Source organism: Lissotriton vulgaris, chromosome 9 (assembly GCF_964263255.1).
Source record: "Lissotriton vulgaris chromosome 9, aLisVul1.2, whole genome shotgun sequence".
Taxonomy (NCBI): Eukaryota; Metazoa; Chordata; class Amphibia; order Caudata; family Salamandridae; genus Lissotriton; species Lissotriton vulgaris.
The window spans coordinates 534,620,258-534,639,377 of record NC_141697.1 but is presented as its reverse complement, the minus strand read 5'-3'; positions in this window follow the sequence as shown (position 1 = coordinate 534,639,377).

The window sequence follows — 19,120 nt, the reverse complement described above, 5'->3', positions numbered from 1 at the left end:
TGCTGTGCGAGACTGAACAAACAGATAGTTATGAGCAAATGCTTAGGGCGCCAAATAGGGCCTTACCTGTAATAGTTTGGTCTGTGCACATGTTTTTCATTTCAGAGACGTTGTCAGCGTGGCTCCAAGATTTCACTTTGTATTGATCTGTGATGCTTGAAAGCTGAACCGGCATGGGCGGAATGTCATGGTAAACTGACTGTTATTTATACTGTATCTTAAAACTTTAAAATGCTAATAAACAGATTTTACAAAAAAACAGGAGGCATGTTTTACGCCGCCGAAGCGTCACAAAAAGTGACGCATTGGAAGCGCAAAACTGACGCAAGGCCTCATAAATGAGGCCCTTGGACTTCAGTCAGGCCCTGTACCCAATTCACAACAGGAGGACAACTCCTTTCAGGTGTGCGCATTGGGGTTTTGCAGTAGGTCCTGGCTTATGGTCAATGCCTGCATCCAACCCACTGCAAGGCCAAAGACTGGATGCAGTAGCGTTTGTGTTCTACCCACAGGAGGAAGTAAACCTGCTCCCAATTTTGCCAGATGTTATAATCCTATCGTTGGCAATGACCAATTTGCTACTTTTGAAAGGGAATCTATCTACCTTACTGAATCAGCGATCCGTCAAGATAAAGATGCTCCTTATGCCAAGTATGATTAGGCCTGGCCTAGTTTGACATCATGTAGGATGATCTTAATGTAGTCTCAGAGATCCGTGGCATCTGGGTAACATATTGCCTCAGCACCTCACCACTGTAACTGGCATAATAACACTGCTGCAGGTCATAAACCAATGTATTACTTTGTTTTTAGTCATGTCATGTTTTGAAGCTCGCTTGTTCGTATTGTAGGGACCTTTTCCATAAAGATTATCTACTTTTTGGGAAAATGACTGCTAACGGCAAGGTTTAGATTTGTTCGAGAGAAGCGTTTATGAATATTCGAATTATAGGTATTTCTAAATGTAGAATTCACATTTTTACCAGATGCTGTTCTTTTGCTTGCTGCAACCTATGATTTGCCACTGTTATGCGCTATTCTTTGTCCTTCCAACCCGCTTTTTCTATTCAATTTTCTTATTCAGGGTCAATTAAGTCCATGTATGGGTCCCTTGGCTCTTTTGGCAGTTTGGGTTGCTTGCCATCTGTTAGACCTGACACCCTTGGAGTGGTTTTCCCCCATCTTTTTGCCTCTGCCTCCTGTATTTTTGATGCTGTGCTGGATTTCGTTTTTGCTGGTTTAGGTGCTTTGGACACTCTGCCACTGCTGATCAGTGCCAGAGTGTAAGTGCTCCCTATATAAATTGTCATATTGATTAGGTATACCTGATTGGCATATTTGTATCACCATGAAGTCCCTAGTAAAGTGCACTGTGTGTGCCAGGGCTGGTGATGACAGATGCTGCTAGTGGGCCTGCAGCGCAGATTGCGCCACCCACACCAGCGCAGTGCCTGTGTGCAGTCAGTGGACTGCCATGTCCGCCTGGCCAGTGTCCCCACTGGCTGGGCCTAACCCTTCCCTGTCTGTGCACATCAGTCACCCCTATGGAAGGCTCAAGGTACCCCCCTGGGCAGGGTGCAGTGTATGGGTAAGGTAGAGCATGTACTAGTGCAGGTAACATGCTCTGGTGGTGAGCAGCAGCCATTTTGTGTGCTCACTACTGCAAGGTTATCTTGCTCCATAGATTAACATGGGGGAGGCTTGTCCCAATGGATACCAGCCTATCTTCCCATAGGAACAAGATTGGACATAAGTGATTGATATCCCTGAACTCAGAATTTAATAACACATCTTTTAGGAAAGGTTGTTTTTAAATTCTGTGTTTGAGAATAGTACTTTTAGAAAGTGGCTGTTCTATTGTCTATCCTTTCTGTGTGCCTGGGACTGTTTGTGGATTGACTGTCTGGTTTGAGGGTGACAGGGGCTGCAGAGCCCCCAGGAGGTTGTCTGAGTCAGCCCGTGGATGAAAGGCTGCATCTGCTGCCAAGGAAGTGGGAGGAGATAGCTCCTGGGAGTGACTAGGGCTGTGCCTGCCTGACCACAATGCTGGCTCCACCTCCCGCTGGGCGACTGTCACCTCTGTCCCTGATACTGAAAGAAAGAAGGAAGCCAGGAAAACCCCAGTGCTCCAGCAACACCCAGAACTGGTTTAGACTGGGATCAGGGCCCACTTGCACAAAGACTTGAAAGAACTTCAAAGACGTTTAGGTGTATAAGAGAAGGACCCCTGACAACAGAAAATCAGATTCTACCATAAAGAGGAACCTCTGCTGGAAGAGAAACTGCTGGAGAACTGAAGGAAGATTGCCTTGCTGTGTGCTCTAAGGACTGACCTGTTCTGCTGTTCAACTAAAAGCTGAGAAGAGAAAAGGGACTTTGCTGTGTGCTTTGACCCTGCCTGCTTGAACTAAAAAGACTTTGCTGTGTGCTGTATCTTCAACTTGAATCTCCAAGGGCCTGAGAGAGCTGGCCTCCTGTTCCTGGAACCCAGGGTTAAAAGGTTCCTAAAGAAACTCCAAGACGCTGCGAAGATCGTGGCCTGGTGCGTGCCTTATGACCAACTGCTGAGCGTGGGCAGAGATCGGTGTGCTCATCGGCACATACTCGGCGAGGGTCAGATGTCCGTGGTGTCTCCCCTCGTGAGTTCTGCTCTAAAAAGGTTGTGTGGCCGTGAGGGCGGTCTTGCTGTGACCTGCACCCTCAAACATCATCTGCCGCCTGTTCACCGCCGCGGCCCGGGGCCAGAAATACCCTTCCAAGGTTGCCGTCCCAGGTCGGAGCTGCGGGGCCGAAGAACGAAGCCGCCACGCTCCCATTGGTCAAAACAAACGAGCCCCCTCAGCAAACACCGCGCTAGGATTGGCCTAGCGCCGCCGCGTCATTACCGAGGCTGTGTCCTGATTGGCTGCCGGCGTCTGCAGCGTTGCGGGCTTGTCCTGGGAGCTGCGCTATCATTGGCTGACTCCCGGGCATCTGTGGAGGCTTGTCTGGGAGCCGCGACCGGATTGGTCCACGTCATCGGGACCTTCGCGAGAGCCGTTTTTCCAGTACCGAAGCCGGGGAAGATTGACCCGACCTCGCCGAGGGAGCGCCATGAGTGCCCCCGGCCCCTGGCCTGTCTGTCCCTGCTCGGATCGCCGAGCTAGCTCCCCGCCGCTCCCCGAGGATCTGAGAGCGGGCGGAGGGCTGCTGGGACCGGCCGGGGCTGGGAACGAGTCTGCTCTGTTCGGCGCGGTGCGCCTGAAGCCATTGGGGGAAAAGCGCTTGCATCGATTGGGCACAGTATTTCGAAGGGCTGATTCTGAAGTAGGAACACGCTGGTATTGCTCTGGCAAACCCTTCATTTAAAGAGCTGATGGAGATAAGTCCGTAGTGGTATTTTTACTACTGATTTACAGAGACTTGAGACCGATTTTTACATTTGAACTTCCTGATAATCAGTGCAACCATCAAGATTAAGTGCAACCTTTCTGCAATGAAGCAACCATTGTGTATTGTTGATTTTTGATTGCTGCAAATAGATAAAGCTATATTTTTATAAATATACTTACCTGTGTGGTCTCAGTTTGTGGTGGATGGGGGATCATTGTTTGTGTTAAGTGCATTTATTATACACATTGCCTTGGGGATAAGCCTGCCTGCTTGCGCCAAGCTACCTAGAGGGGGAGCAGGGGTTATCTACTGCGTGTATTCCTTCACCCTGACTAGAAGCAAGGGTCCCTACTTGGTCTAAGGTACTTACCTCTGCCAATTAGAGACCCCCAGATCTAACATTGTTGGACAGCGGTGTGGATTTTGAACTAATATTTGCACTTGACCTGCAGTGATTTCTTGTACATCACTAGTCTAGTTTAGCAGCACAGATTGTACAAGATTTTTCTTTTTGGTGAAACCTATTTTTGGAAGTCTAGGAAGAATCATGTCTCAGAAAGCTGTGAACGAAGGAGTTGCTCATCTATAAAAAGGAGCAGCTGAAGCAATTCTGCAAGCAGCTTGGATGCCCAGTGAAGGGCAGTTCAAACAAGGAAGAGCTACAGAAAGCTCTAAGGGCCTGGTGGGAGGCCAAACATGTTGATTCAGAAGATGTTACTGGAGAGGGAGGCACACAGGAGAATGCTTTTGTATCCGGTGATTTGCCAGTGAATAGGCCAGCGTCTAGGGTTGGCAGCAACCACTCCAGTAGGGTTATTTCTCCAGAGGAGCTGGAGGATAATCAGAGAGCTAGGGCCCATGAGATTGAGCTTTTTAAACTCAAAGCCCAAGCAGAAGAGAGGAGACTGCGCCTTGAAAGTGAAAAGAAGTCGGAGTAAAGGAGTAATGCTCTTGCTTTTGAAGAGAAGAAACTCCAGTTGGCTCATGAGTTGAGTATGAGGGAAGTGGACATTAAAGCTAAACAGGTGGAGTCCAGTCCTAATGGTGGCAGCGCACAACCAGTACAGGCGGGTAAAGTAAACATACCAAAAGATCTGGTACAGAATTATCAGAGGGGCGAGGATATTTATGCGTGGTTTAGATCGTATGAGCTTGCCTTGAAGATGAATGAAGTGCCTGAGAAGAATTGGGAGGCAGGTTTGTGGAAGCACTTTGAGGCCTCTGGGAGGGATCTCTTGGCACCCTTAGAAGCAGCAGGTACTTTATCCTACCCCGCTATGAAGGAGGCTTTATGTCTCAGGTATGGGCTCACTCCAGAACAGTACCGCCAGAAGTTTAGGAACTTCAAGAAGCTTGATTCAAGTACTTGAGTGGAGTGTGTGAGTATGTACACGCGCGCACTGGAAGGTTGGATAAAGGGCAGCAAAGTTACTGATTATGTGGGGTTGTGTCACTTGATTAGTTGGGAGCACTTGAGTAGTCTATGTGTTCCAGAGCTGCCCCAGCATCTTTTAGACAGCAAGTTAACTGATCCCAGTGAGCTTGCTAAGGAGGCGGACCGCTGGACTAGCACCAGTGTCCACAAGGGGGTGGTAAGTACCCCAGCCAAAGGTGGACAGGGTCCCCAGCAGAAGAGTGGGGGGGACAAGGGTAATCAAAAGGAGTCTTCCAAAATAGTTCGCAGGAGAAGGAGTCTCAACCCCCCAAGCCTAAGAAGTCCTGGCCCCGTAAGGGCAAGCAGGACAACAGGTCCCCGCCTACTTGCTATGCATGTAGGGAGGTGGGGCACATTGCCCCCAAATGTCCAAACAAACCTCCAGCACCCACTGGTACTCCAACCCCGGAGTTAGCCAGTGTAGCTTTGGGAGGGGATTTAATTTCCAGTGGGGAGGAGGGGTTAGCAGTGATGACCCTTGTCTCTTTAGGAGACCAAGAGATGGCCCAGGAAACCTCTCTGCCCCTAAACACTAAAAAATATGGGCAGAAGGTGACCATCAATGGAAAAGAGATAGAAGCTCTGAGAGACACAGGGGCCAGCGTGACATCTGTCAGGTGTCACGCTGACAGATGTCAGAAGAGCAGATCATTCCCAATGTACTCCGTCCTGTGGTGGCAACTGACAGTTCAGTGCGCCTCTGCAAGTTGACACGTGTTCCATTTGATTGGGGAGGAGTCTCCGCTATTTTGGAAGTTGTTGTAAGTGATGCCTTGCCTGTGGATTGTCTATTAGGTAATCACCTGGATAGCTCTCCATGGAAAGACATGGAGCACAGAACTCATTTGGAAATGTTGGGCTTGCCTGCGTGGATCTGTGTGACCACACGTGCAATGGCAGCCAGTAAGGGTGGATTAGCAGAACTGGAGCCTGAAACAATGACCCAGGGACCTGCCAAGAGAGGAAGGGGTAGAGGGTGTGGGAAACCAGCCCCCACTGTTCCCATGGTCCAGGAGGAAGCAGAACCTGAGGGGGATGCCCTGGAACCTACAGGGGAACAGGTGGCCGAACTGGGGGAATTGCCTGAGCTGTCCCAGTGGCAGCAAGATGGTGGTCCCTCCAGGGAGGAATTCTGCCTGGCTCAGAAGGAGTGCCCTTCCCTCATTGGTGTGCGGCAGCAGGCTGCAGACCAGGCAGCAGGCCTGGGGTCCAAGGAACATTTGATTTACTGGGAGGATGACTTACTTTATAGTGAGCCTAAGTTCGCTGAGCCCGGTGCAGCCAGTGTGCTGGTGGTACCCGAGCGCTTCAGGAACTTCCTACTGGGTCTGGCTCATGACGTACCTCTCGCAGGACATCTGGGGCAAGACAAGACCTATCACAGGCTTGTCACCCACTTCTACTGGCCCCAGATGAAGAAGCACGTCGCTGCCTTTTGTAAGTCTTGCCAAACTTGTCAGGCCAGTGGCAAGAGCGGAGGGAAGTGCGTGGCACCCCTCCAACCATTTTCTGTGGTGAGCACCCCTTTTGAGCGGGTGGGCATTGACATCGTGGGGCCCTTGGACCCCAAGACAGCCTTAGGCAACAGGTTTATCATGGTCTTGGTGGACCATGCCACCCGGTACCCGGAAGCAGTCGCTCTCAGGACAGTCACAGCCCCCGTGGTGGGCCATGCCTTAATGGGGATCTTTTCCCGTGTGGGGTTCCCCAGAGAGGTGGTCTCTGACAGAGGTACAAACTTCATCTCTAGGTACATGAAGTCTCTGTGGGAGGAGTGTGGGGTGACATATAAGTTCACCACTCCTTACCACCCTCAAGGAAATGGGTTGGTTGAAAGATTCAACCGCACCCTGAAGGGCATGATTATGGACCTAGAGGAGCCCATGAGGCAGAAGTGGGACGTCTTGTTACCATGCCTGTTGTTTGCCTACAGGGAGGTGCCTCAGAAATCCTTAGGGTTCAGTCCCTTTGAGTTGCTGTATGGCCACTCTGTCAGAGGGCCTCTCACTCTGGTGAGGGAGGGGTGGGAGAAATACCGTGGGAAAACCCCTCAGGATGTGTTCAGCTACGTGCTGGCCATCCGCAACCAGACCAAGCGCTTCAGGAAGCTCGCTCAAGAGAACCTGGAGGCTAGCCAGGAGGAAATGAAAAGATGGTACGACCAGAACACCTCTCTGGTTGAGTTCCACCCTGGTCAGAAAGTGTGGGTGATGTGCCGGTGGAGCCTTGTGCGCTCCGTGACAAGTGGACCGGGCCATATGAGGTGGTGGAGTGCAAGAGCGAGGTTACCTACTTGGTTAACCTGAAGACTCCCAGGCAGCCCCTGAGAGTGTTGCATGTGAACCGCCTCAAAACCCACTTTGAGAGGTCAGAAGTGACTATGCTCATGGCTACAGATGCTGGAGGGGAGGAGGATATTGATCCTCTCCCTGACCTCCTGGCAACCAAGGAGCAAGATGGGTCAGTGGATGGTGTGATACTCTCACCCACCCTGACCCCAGAGCAGCAGAAGGACTGTCGCCAGGTCTTGGGTCAGTTCGCCCCCCTGTTCTCCATGACCCCAGGTGTCACTAACTGGTACGTCCACGATGTGGACACTGGAGATAGTCTGCCTGTGAAACAGAAGTTTTACAGGGTCACTGACAAGGTCAGAGCTAGCATCAAAGAAGAAGTTTCCAAGATGTTAGTGCTAGGGGTAATTGGGCCCTCCAGCAGCCCCTGGGCTAGCCCAGTGGTCTTAGTGCCTAAGAAAGCTGTTACACCTGGTGGCCCCCCAGAACTCCGTTTCTGCGTGGACTACCGTGGGCTCAATGCGTTCACCAAGACCGACGCGCACCCCATCCCCAGAGCTGATGAGCTTGTGGATCGGTTGGGAGCTGCCCAGTACCTGAGCACCTTTGATTTGACTTCAGGGTACTGGCAGATTGCCTTAACTGAGGGGGCCAAGGAAAGGTCAGCATTTTCAACGCCAGAGGGGCACTTCCAGTTTCGTGTCATGCCCTTTGGGTTGAAAAATGCCCCTGCCACATTCCAGAGACTGGTCAACCAGGTTTTAGCAGGGCTGGAGGAATTCAGCGCAGCATACCTGGATGACATTGCTGTGTTCAGCTCCACTTGGGAGGAACACGTGCAACACCTCTGCGCAGTGTTGAAGGCTCTGCAGAAGGCAGGCCTCACTATCAAGGCCAGTAAGTAGTGCCAGATAGGGCAGGGATCAGTGGTGTACTTGGGACACCAGGTGGGGAGGGGCCAGGTGGCGCCCCTACAGGCACAGATTGATACCATTCTGGCTTGGGAACCCCCCAAGACCAAGACTGAGGTGAGAGCCTTTCTAGGTCTCACCGGGTATTACAGACGGTTTGTCAAAGGTTATGGCACCATTGTAGCCCCTTTGACAGAGCTGACATCTAGAAATCAGCCCAGGAAAGTGAATTGGACCGAGGCCTGTCAAAATGCTTTTGACGCCCTCAAAACTGCCATGTGCACAGCACCGGTGCTTAAGGCACCTGACTTTTCCAGTGAGTTCATTGTGCAAACTGACGCTTCAGAGCAAGGCGTGGGAGCAGTACTCCCACAAATCAACGATGAGGGCGGAGACCAACCAGTGGCTTTTATTAGTAGGAGGCTACTCCCCAGGGAACAGAGATGGAGTGCGATTGAAAGGGAAGCTTTCGCTGTGGTCTGTGCTCTGAAGAAGCTGAGGCCCTACCTGTTTGGGACTCACTTCCGTGTTCAGACCGACCACAGGCCCCTCAGATGGTTAATGCAGATGAGGGGCGAGAATCCAAAACTGTTGAGGTGGGCCATTTCCCTACAGGGGATGAACTTTACGGTGGAGCACCGCCCTGGTACAAAACACGCCAATGCTGATGGTCTGTCCAGATTCTTGCGCCTTAGTGATAAGGACTCCCAAGAGGTTCGGTAGTTCTCCCCACTTTCAGCTGGAGGGGACACGTGTTAGACCTGACACCCTTGGCGTGGTTTTCCCCCATCTTTTTGCCTCTGCCTCCTGTATTTTTGATGCTGTGCTGGATTTCGTTTTTGCTGGTTTAGATGCTTTGGACACTCTGCCACTGCTGATCAGTGCCAGAGTGTAAGTGCTCCCTATGTAAATTGTCATATTGATTAGGTATACCTGATTGGCATATTTGTATCACCATGAAGTCCCTAGTAAAGTGCACTGTGTGTGCCAGGGCTGGTGATGACAGATGCTGCTAGTGGGCCTGCAGCGCAGATTGCGCCACCCACATAAGTAGCCCTAAAATGGTGTCTCAGGCCTGCCAGCGCAGTGCCTGTGTGCAGTCAGTGGACTGCCATGTCGGCCTGGCCAGTGTCCCTACTGGCTGGGCCTAACCCTCCCCTGTCTGTGCACATCAGTCACCCCTGTGGAAGGCTCAAGGTACCCCCCTGGGCAGGGTGCAGTGTATGGGTAAGGTAGAGCATGTACTAGTGCAGGTAACATGCTCTGGTGGTGAGCAGCAGCCATTTTGTGTGCTCACTGCTGCAAGGTTATCTTGCTCCATAGATTAACATGGGGGAGGCTGGTCCCAATGGGGACCAGCCTATCTTCCCATAGGAACAAGATGGGACATAAGCGATTGATATCCCTGAACTCAGAATTTAATAACACATCTTTAGGAAAGGTTGTTTTAAAATTCTGTGTTTGAGAATAGTACTTTTAGAAAGTGGCTGTTCTCTTGTCTAACCTTTCTGTGTGCATGGGACTGTTTGTGGATTGACTGTCTGGTTTGAGGGTGACAGGGGATGCAGAGCCCCCAGGAGGTTGTCTGAGTCAGCCCGTGGATGAAAGGCTGCATCTGCTGCCAAGGAAGTGGGAGGAGATAGCACCTGGGAGTGACTAGGGCTTTGCCTGCCTGACCACAATGCTGGCTCCACCTCCCGCTGGGTGACTGTCACCTCTGTCCCTGATACTGAAAGAAAGAAGGAAGCCAGGAAAACCCCAGTGCTCCAGCAACACCCAGAACTGGTTTAGACCGGGCTCAGGGCCCACTTGCACAAAGACTTCAAAGAACTTCAAAGACTTTTAGGGGTATAAGAGAAGGACCCCTGACAACAGTAAATCAGATTCTACCATCAAGAGGAACCTCTGCTGGAAGAAGGACTGCTGGAGAACTGAAGGAAGATTGCCTTGCTGTGTGCTCTAAGGGCTGACCTGTTCTGCTGTTCAACTAAAAGCTGAGAAGAGGAAAGGGACTTTGCTGTGTGCTGTGACCCTGCATGCTTGAACTAAAAAGACTTTGCTGTGTGCTGTGTCTTCAACTTGAATCTCCAAGGGCCTGAGAAGAGCTGGCCTCCTGTTCCTGGAACCCAGGGTTTAATAGGTTCCAAAAAAACTCCAAGATGCTGCGAAGATCGTGCTGTTTTGGCCTGGTGCGTGCTTTATGACCAACTGCTGGGCGTGGGCAGAGATCGGTGTGCTCATCGGCACATACTCAGCGAGGGTCGGAGGTCTGTGGTGTCTCCCCTCGTGAGTTCTGCTCTAAAAAGGTTGTGTGACCGTGAGGGCGGTCTTGCTGTGACCTACACCCTCAAAAATCATCTGCCGCCTGTTCACCGCCACGGACCGGGGCCATAAATACCCTTCCAAGGTTGCCGTCCCTGGTCAGAGCTGCGGGGCCGAAGAACGAAGCCGCCGCGCTCCCATTGGTCAAAACGAACGAGCCCCCTCAGCAAACGCCGCGCTAGGATTGGCCTAGCGCCGCTGCGTCATTACCGAGGCTGTGTCCTGATTGGCTGCCGGCGTCTGCAGCGTTGCGGGCTTCTCCCGGGAGCCGCGCTATCATTGGCTGACTCCCGGGCATCTGTGGAGGCTTGTCTGGGAGCCGCGACCGGAGTGGTCCACGTCATCGGGACCTTCGCGTTTCCAGTACCGAAGCCGGGGTAGATTGACCCGACCTCGCCGAGGGAGCGCCGTGAGTGCCCCCGGCCCCTGGCCTGTCTGTCCCTGCTCGGATCGCCGAGCTAGCTCCCTGCCTCTCCCCGAGGATCTGAGAGCGGCCAGAGGGCTGCTGGGACCGGCCGGGGCTGGGAGCGAGTCTGCTCTGTCCGGCGCGGTGCGCCTGAAGCCATGGGGGAAAAGCGCTCGCATTGCTTGGGCACAGTATTTCGAAGAGCTGATTCTGAAGTAAGAACACGCTGGTATTGCGCTGGCAAACCCTTCATTTAAAGAGCTGATGGAGATAAGTATTTTTACTACTGATTTACAGAGACTTGAGACTGATTTTTACATTTGAACTTCCTGATAATCAGTGCAACCATCAAGATTAAGTGCAACCTTTTTGCAAAGAAGCAACCATTGTGTATTGTTGATTTTTGATTGCTGCAAATAGATAAAGCTATATTTTTATAAATATACTTACCTGTGTGGTCTCAGTTTGTGGTGGATGGGGGATCATTGTTTGTGTTAAGTGCATTTATTATACACATTGCCTTGGGGATAAGCCTGCCTGCTTGCGCCAAGCTACCTAGATTGGGAGCAGGGGTTATTTACTGTGTGTATTCCTTCACCCTGACTAGAAGCAAGGGTCCCTACTTGGTCTAAGGTACTTACCTCTGCCAATTAGAGACCCCCAGATCTAACACCATCGATGGGCCTCTCTGGCAGAAACCCGTCTTATAAGGCAATCCCCCTTGGCTGGCCATAGTATGAGAAACTGAACAATTACAGCCTAAGCAACTGTTAGGGATGACCAAGGCTTGGACTGTATCGGGTGTTGGGAACAGAAGTAAGATGACAAATTAAATTGATTAACCATACCAACTTATGTTTTAGGTCTTGAATCTCAGTTGAGGTAACAAGGGTACCAACCTCTTTGAGACTGAAAGACCAGCGAGGCTGACCACTTGCTCTGACCTTAATTCTGTTCCCACCTGCATGTCAGTATCCACATTCTCATCTTCCCCTGCCTGTTCCCCAGTGCAGTTCTCACCCGCAAGCTTAGTTTATTTCTTCCAGTTTTGGGTGCCGTTTGGGCTAGACATCGCCTTCCTTTTTCCCAATAACGAAGCATAAAAGCTCTCAATTCCCAATGATTGGCCAAACACACACAAGGTTAAAATAAAAAATGCCAAATCAATGTCCAAGTGGTGATTAGCTAACCTACAAAGAATAGAAAATCCAAAATATCTTAAACAAGTGCAGGGAAGAGCGTCACAATGATATTCCAATGCTATGAACAAACCAAGGGGGGGCCTTCTCTGAGAGAGGATGGGCCTGCCCTTGGCCCATGCATGTCCATCGCATCAAGAGATCTTTTGGCACTATATAGCGCTAAGCTAGGATGTCATTCGGAAGTTGGATTGTGGTGCTTGCAGTCCTCTTGAAGCTTCATTTAGCTTCCAGTGCAGTGGGCGATCTTTTGGCACTATATAAAGCTAGGGCGAGACCCACCTCCTCCTCCGCCTCTTTCTCTGATAATTGGATTGTGGGGCTTACACTCCCCTTGAAAATCGATATAGCATCCCAGGCATCAGGAAATCTTTAGCTGCTATGTACCGGTATAAGATGTAACGTCAAGAGAGGGACCCATCTTCTCACCCCTCCTCCACTGGCAGTTGATTTTGGGTCTTGGAGTGAGTTTGAAGCACAATATAGCTTTTTAGTGATATAGCATCCCCGCGGATGCACAAGACCATGGCTGAAGGAAGATCCTCTTCTACCTAAGTGCAACGACCTGGAAGTTCCTGCCTCTGCTCCTCAAGCAATCACCATCGCTGCCGCAATTCATAAATACCTCAAGACCTGGCTCTTCGACTGAACTGCAGCCCCCCCCCCACTAAGTACCTCGAGCTCGAGCCCCTCACGGGTGAGTAGTCGTGCTTTGTAAGATTATTTATTGATTGATTATCTGAAGCAATTCCTTGGAGCGTTTACCATTGCAGATTTGTAGCACAGGGGACTGTATAGTTTTTTGCCCGTGGTCTGCATTTTCTGAAAACCAAAATGTTTTCCACCTTTGCACTGCCTTCTATCAGCTGCGGTGCGTCCATTGGGGCGTAGGGGCGTAGCCCAACCAGCCACATGGACCCGCATCGCGGCCGCAATCCTTACAATGAATTACTCTGTACAAGTCTTGTACAGAGTAATTTGTTGTAAGGATTGCGAGTCAGCCGCCGGGACACAACCGGCAATTTCGGAATGTGCAGGGGCGGTGGCGCCTGCTGCAGCTTGAGTGAGAGTACACTCAGGCTGCAGCAGACAGACCGTAGTGCGCAAGTGCAAGTTGGGTGCCAACTTTCCCAAGCATGCGCACTACAGTACCCCAGTGGGACCCAGGGGTACTTCTCCACCTGCCGTAGCCCGGGTTTACAAGGGGCGACAGGGCGAGCAGCAAATATGCCCCCCTAGCCAATCCTGGCGCTGCATGCAGCGCCAGGATTGGCTGGTCCACCGCGCAGCATCCATCATTGGATGCCGCGCGTGGGGGTGGCACACACTGCCTCAGCCACAAGTTAATGGCCAATCACTGAATCACTGCATGTGATTGGCCATTTCACCGCCGGGATGCGTGCGTCTGGGAAGCCCCTTCTCTCTGTGGCATCGCTTTGCCTCTTGCTGTGCTCACTGGGAGCCCCTTCTTCTTACCTGCTCTGTGGCCTCTCCTCTTCTCGTTCAAGGACATCACGGAGAGCCGGGCGAAGAGCCACCTGATCGACCGCAAGGAAGGTAAGGAAGCGGCGAGCACTTTACTGTCGCGGGTGTTGTAACTCGTGTACACTAGGAATTTAAACCGAGGGTACATATGGTCCATCAGTATATACACTGGGTATATTAGATCAGTCTATTTTACACTGGTGGATCTCTAGGTGCTTTTGTTTTAGTTCTATACTCTGGGTATGCAACACTGATAAGTTTTAGGTTCATACAGAGCTGTTTATGCCCTTTAGTTAAGCATTTCAGATTTATACTGAAGGACCATTGTCCTTTCAGTTTTAGTATTGTATCGTCGGTACCTTTTCCCCCTTCAGTTTTAGTTTTAAAGTTCGGATACACTTACCCCCTTCCGTTTTTGTTTTGTTCATTTTTTTGCGTTGCTCAATTGGGCCCCTCAGTTTTATACCGTGGGTACTTGTCCCTTTCGTTTCAGTTTTAAAATGCAGGAGTTTTAGGCTTTTCACTTTTAGATCTGGGCATAGATATGGTCATGGCCCGGCACTTGCCATTCACACCCTCTGCATGACTGCGACCCTGGGCACCTCTCTACTACTCCAATTTCTAAACCTAAGCTGCGTCCCTAATCCTAGATTTTGAGTGGTGTCTTTGTGATGGGTACTTGGTCTCACAGCGGCACCATCTGAACCACCAGGAAGTCAAGACAGTGCAAGGGGTCTGTTTGTTGTGAGTCGGTTTGTGGGTCAAGCAAAACAACATCAACGATTGATGCAAAGGCAACTTTTAGGCAACTGAAGGGCTGCTCGCAAGTTCACAGCAAGACTTTTACACGCATCTTTATGAGCTGGGATTGGGCGGGTTTTGTGCGCCTTTCAGTCCCACAGCCAGAGCACAACGGCACGGTGACATGCTCCAGCTGGCCCCTACCTAGCGCCCTCCGGTCCCCACCGCATCAGGGCTCTACGCTGGCCTGTCGGCTGCCATTCACGATGAAGTCTCTTTTAATTTATCTGGGCTAAGGTCAGGCCCGGAGAGTAGTGACCATCAAACTGCGCATCTGCGCATAAGCCTTTTTCATGATATGGCTAGCCCCTGCTCACCAATACAAAAATTATAAAAGAAAATGATGGTAAATTCATTCTCCGCAGTGGTTCGCCAACATCATATATGTTCATTCTAAATCCTCTAGTAAACATTTTAACTACACATATCACAACATCATAAACAATTTACATTACTTTTAGTGAATTGAAAGTAGTAGGTTAACAGGAATTTCATCAGGAGTACAAGGCTGTCAGAAACTCAGTTTAATGCGTCTAGACGTTACTTATTTAATAGGCTTTACTGTTACCTTATTTAACCCATGAGACTAGAATGAGGCCTGTGGTTCCAGTCGGGTTTACATCTACATTATAAAGGTTGTCATTCGATAGCTCCAGAATGCCCATTTACCTTCGAGATGCACCAAAGATTGGCATCTAATAGGTCATTGGCTGGTGTTGGGAAAAAAACAACAAAAAGTCCATGTGTATACACTTTAATTCCACAATGAATAATTTGAGGGGTTTTATAAAGTGATTCAGTGTGTAATCGCAATATGTAGTTCAGAATATCCACCTGCAGTAACATTCATCGCAAAATACCCACTGTCTCTATATCGTGAAGGCAAGAATGTAAAGGTAAGTATAGATTAGGCATTCTTAATTCCACATCAGTGTAACCTCATTATTTACACGGTACATAGATGTGGAGTTAAGAATAGTACATCCTTTCTTAAATATATGCTCTTATTTAGAGGATATTGCAGTAGTCAATAGTCTATACCAGAATTGCTGCAGGTCGATATTTTGTCATAGAATATTTCGATGGTAATATCTCGATGTTGGCAAGCCACTTGTGACATATTTATGTCTTATCCGTGTACTGTTTTTTTTTATCACTGCCGATTTGAATTGTTATTGATGTGATTGAAGTGTGCATCCGCTAAACAAGCACATGACAAATGCTAGTTTAGAATACAAAAAACCCTTTCATTTTTACTGTTGAATTTTCTTTATTGCTCCCTAAGTGTTGCTTAGGAAATTGTACATAATAAACATACTGCATACATTGTGCGTACATAGTGGTTAGAAGGAGAGGAGTCTAGGGTTGTTTTTTTCAGTGATAGTATCAAATTGAGCAATAAAAGACGTACCCAACTAATGGCAGCTTTTTGATGGCAATCAACCAAGGGGAGGAAATGTTACTGCAACAAGATATGGAAGGAAAGCCAACTGGTGGTGGAACAAGGATGCAACAGGACTAGATCGGGCGGGTTGAGGAAATTGAAGGAGCTTGGGCAGTATGCAGAGTGTTGGGTAAGGATAGTACAAGGGGCTTCAGGGATGAGGCAAGTGTTTTTCTGCACATAGCGGCCACCCACATACAACCACCAACACACACACACACAGAGCCACCTACACAGCCACCCACACACACACAGCCACCTACACACACACAGAGCCACCTACACACACACAGAGCCACCTACACACACACAGAGCCACCCACACACACACAGAGCCACCCACACACACAGACAGACAGAGCCACACACACAGACAGACAGGGCCACACACACAGACAGACAAAGCCACACAGACAGACAGCTACACAGATAGACAGACACACACACAGACAGACAGAGCCCCACACACAGACAGACAGAGCCACACACACAGACAGACAGAGCCACACACACAGACAGACCGAGCCCAACACAAACAGAGCCACACACACACAGACCCACACACACAGCACCACACACACAGAGCTCCACAAACACACAGAGCCCCCTCACACACAGAGAGCCCCCCACACACACACACGCAGAGCCCCACACACACACGCAGAGCCCCACACATACAGAGAGCCACACACAGGGAACAGTGGGCAGGAAAGCAAGCACAATGAGGGAACAGGGGGCAGGAAAGCAAGCACAACGAGGGGGCCGTATTTTTGGGACAAGGCCACGACATATGAAGTAGATCACCTATGTTATCACAATCTCGCCAGCGCTTCGAGGCGCACTAGCACTAGGGTATTATTTGTGGAGTTTCGCCAGATGTATATACCAGTCCTACAGTAATTTAAAATGTGTTTCTTTGCCAGAAAAGTGTGTAGTGCCTCGTTTGCTCCCACCTTAGGTGTGAATATTGTTGATCTGAGATTTTCATGAAAGTCTTATAGTCTGAATTCAGCACCTGAGCGTAATAGGACGGAATGTATGAAGCTCTGTGGTTATACTGAATAAGCAGCTACCTATGTTATGCCATCTATTAATGTAATAATTGCACTTTCACAATTGCTTTATTAACCTTCCTGCTTTCTCAAATTTGCTTGAAAATGCACGATTTTTCTTCAAAATTTTCTTGGGGGGGGGGGTACCCACCCAAAACCCCCATTTTGGGGTTCGGACTCGCTCGCTCGCTGCGCTCGCTCGCAACGGTGCTGTATGCAAATCACTTTGAGCCCCACCACTTTCAAATGTCACCCACGGCCCCTGCCTTCTGTACAGGAAAAAAATGTAGAGGAGAAAGTCAAAGCAAGAAGGACAAGAAAAAAATGAAGAACTAGACGTTCACACTGAGGGTTCCAACAGTCCACCAGGATCAATCATTACGAAAGTTTTATTATTTCACCTCTTTAAGAAGAAATTGTCCTTGAGGTGCGTGTGTTTCACTTGGGACAAAGAAAGCTGAGCAAGGGCAGCTGAGGAAATACAGCTTCGAATCTAAACAATACGCAAGCATCTTAATAGTTTGCCGGAACAGAACTTCATTTTTGACAAGAGCATGGGGGATGGCGAAGAGACGAGTACATCTTTGTCAGTGTTGGTATTTGTCATCCCTGTGGAGAGAGGTTGGCTGGTGGCATCATGCATGAGGAAAAAGAAGAAATTGAGGCCTCTTGCAAGTATGAGATTGCATTCTTTTGCAGGTGTGGCAAGGTCATCTCTTCGGTATGCAAAGTGGAAGTGAATGCAAAAATATCCATCAAAAGATGAGCCAAAACTATTTTTTGACCCAGCTCTTTCCCAATTTTTTTGTTGTTTTTTGTTTTTTATTTTATACATAAATGTAAAAGCACAAATAAACTGAAATAGTTTCAGTAACAATTTTAATGGCTAATAAAAGAAAAAAATACATGTTTGTTCTGCGAGTGAGTGAAAGTAGTGGACAGTGGAGGGCTGCAAAAGTGCATATGTGTCTGAAAGTGCGGCCGTGTGCAGTGAAAGGCTGGCCATAGAGCCTGGCTTATGGCCAAGCCCTGGGCCCAATCACCTGTTAGGAGCAAATCTCCACTGCAAATGACCTTTGGTCATGCCCTAAGCTGAACCCTCCATGGGCAGACAACCCTCGCTGTGCGCATTCGTTGGCCATATACAGCAGGAGTAAGACACATGGCTTTAATATCAGGCAATGATATGCACCCAATTACCTGTGGGTGGCAAACCTCTACTGCACATAGTACAGGCCCTGCTGATAACACTCTGCATGCATCCAACTCCCACTTTGCACGGCTCTCAGTCTTGTTCAGCAGAGGTTGGCGGACGAACTGGCCTCAAGTCGATCATTGTTGCCCAAACCCCAGCTACCAACAAAACCCTTAAAGGAAGGGCCTAGCTTTTTGCCATACTCTGTTTCCAACCCACCACAAATGACCAACACTCCAGCGCATGATCAAAGGTTATGTGACGGGGATTGAATTATTTACCTGGCTACGCTGAATCCACAGTTGGTAGCCAACCCCCTCTGCATACAGGCAGACCTTAGACCCAACCCACCAAGGGCAGCCAACCCCATTGCACTGTTCTTTGGTCATGTGCAGTGGGGACTGGCCCCAGGACCTGGTCTACAGCCAGGCTTTTCTAATTTAAAAATATATATATATTTTTGGGGGGTTTGCATACCCCAGAACCAGGTTTGTGACCCTCGAGTACCAGAATTCCTAGTAGATGCTGCCAATTCACAGAAAGCTTCACTGGGCAAGCTTGACAGACCCACACGGGATCCACCATTCTGTAACTAGGTCAGTGATTCAAACACAAGGGTTTTTTGGGTCCATGAAGCTTGCCCTGGGTTCAATGTATCTGAACTTGTTCGTACTGGACTTGCTGTTCACAACTAGGATTCTGGAACTAGGAATGCCTCTCTGGGAACCATGATATCAGAGCGTGGTTCCAAGAAGCATGCAGCAAATTCAACCTTTATTTAAATTCTCACATAGAGTGGGGGTTCTTTCGGCCTCCCACGTGATCCTTGTCAGCAGGGTGTACTCGCTCTTTCCTTTGTGTGCCCTTTCACAATTGTTTCCCGGGACATGACAAACAAGTGACTATATCACGCCATGGCAGCCAGCCCATTATATTGTTTCAGTTTCGTAAGTCCAGCCGAAAAGTTGCAGCCCTAAAATAACTACAGGAGAAAATGCTCCCTTGGGCAATAATATTTGAGTATGTTTTGAATGTTCAGATTTGCAGAGTGTTGCGAAACCAGGGGGCATATTTACAAGGGGATTGCGCCAGAGGAACACCACTTTTACATACGTTCTGGTGGTGCAATGCCCTGCACATGTTTTCAATTGCTTGCTTTGAGCAGTAATTGCTTCACATGTTGTAATGGGATATACACATGTGATTT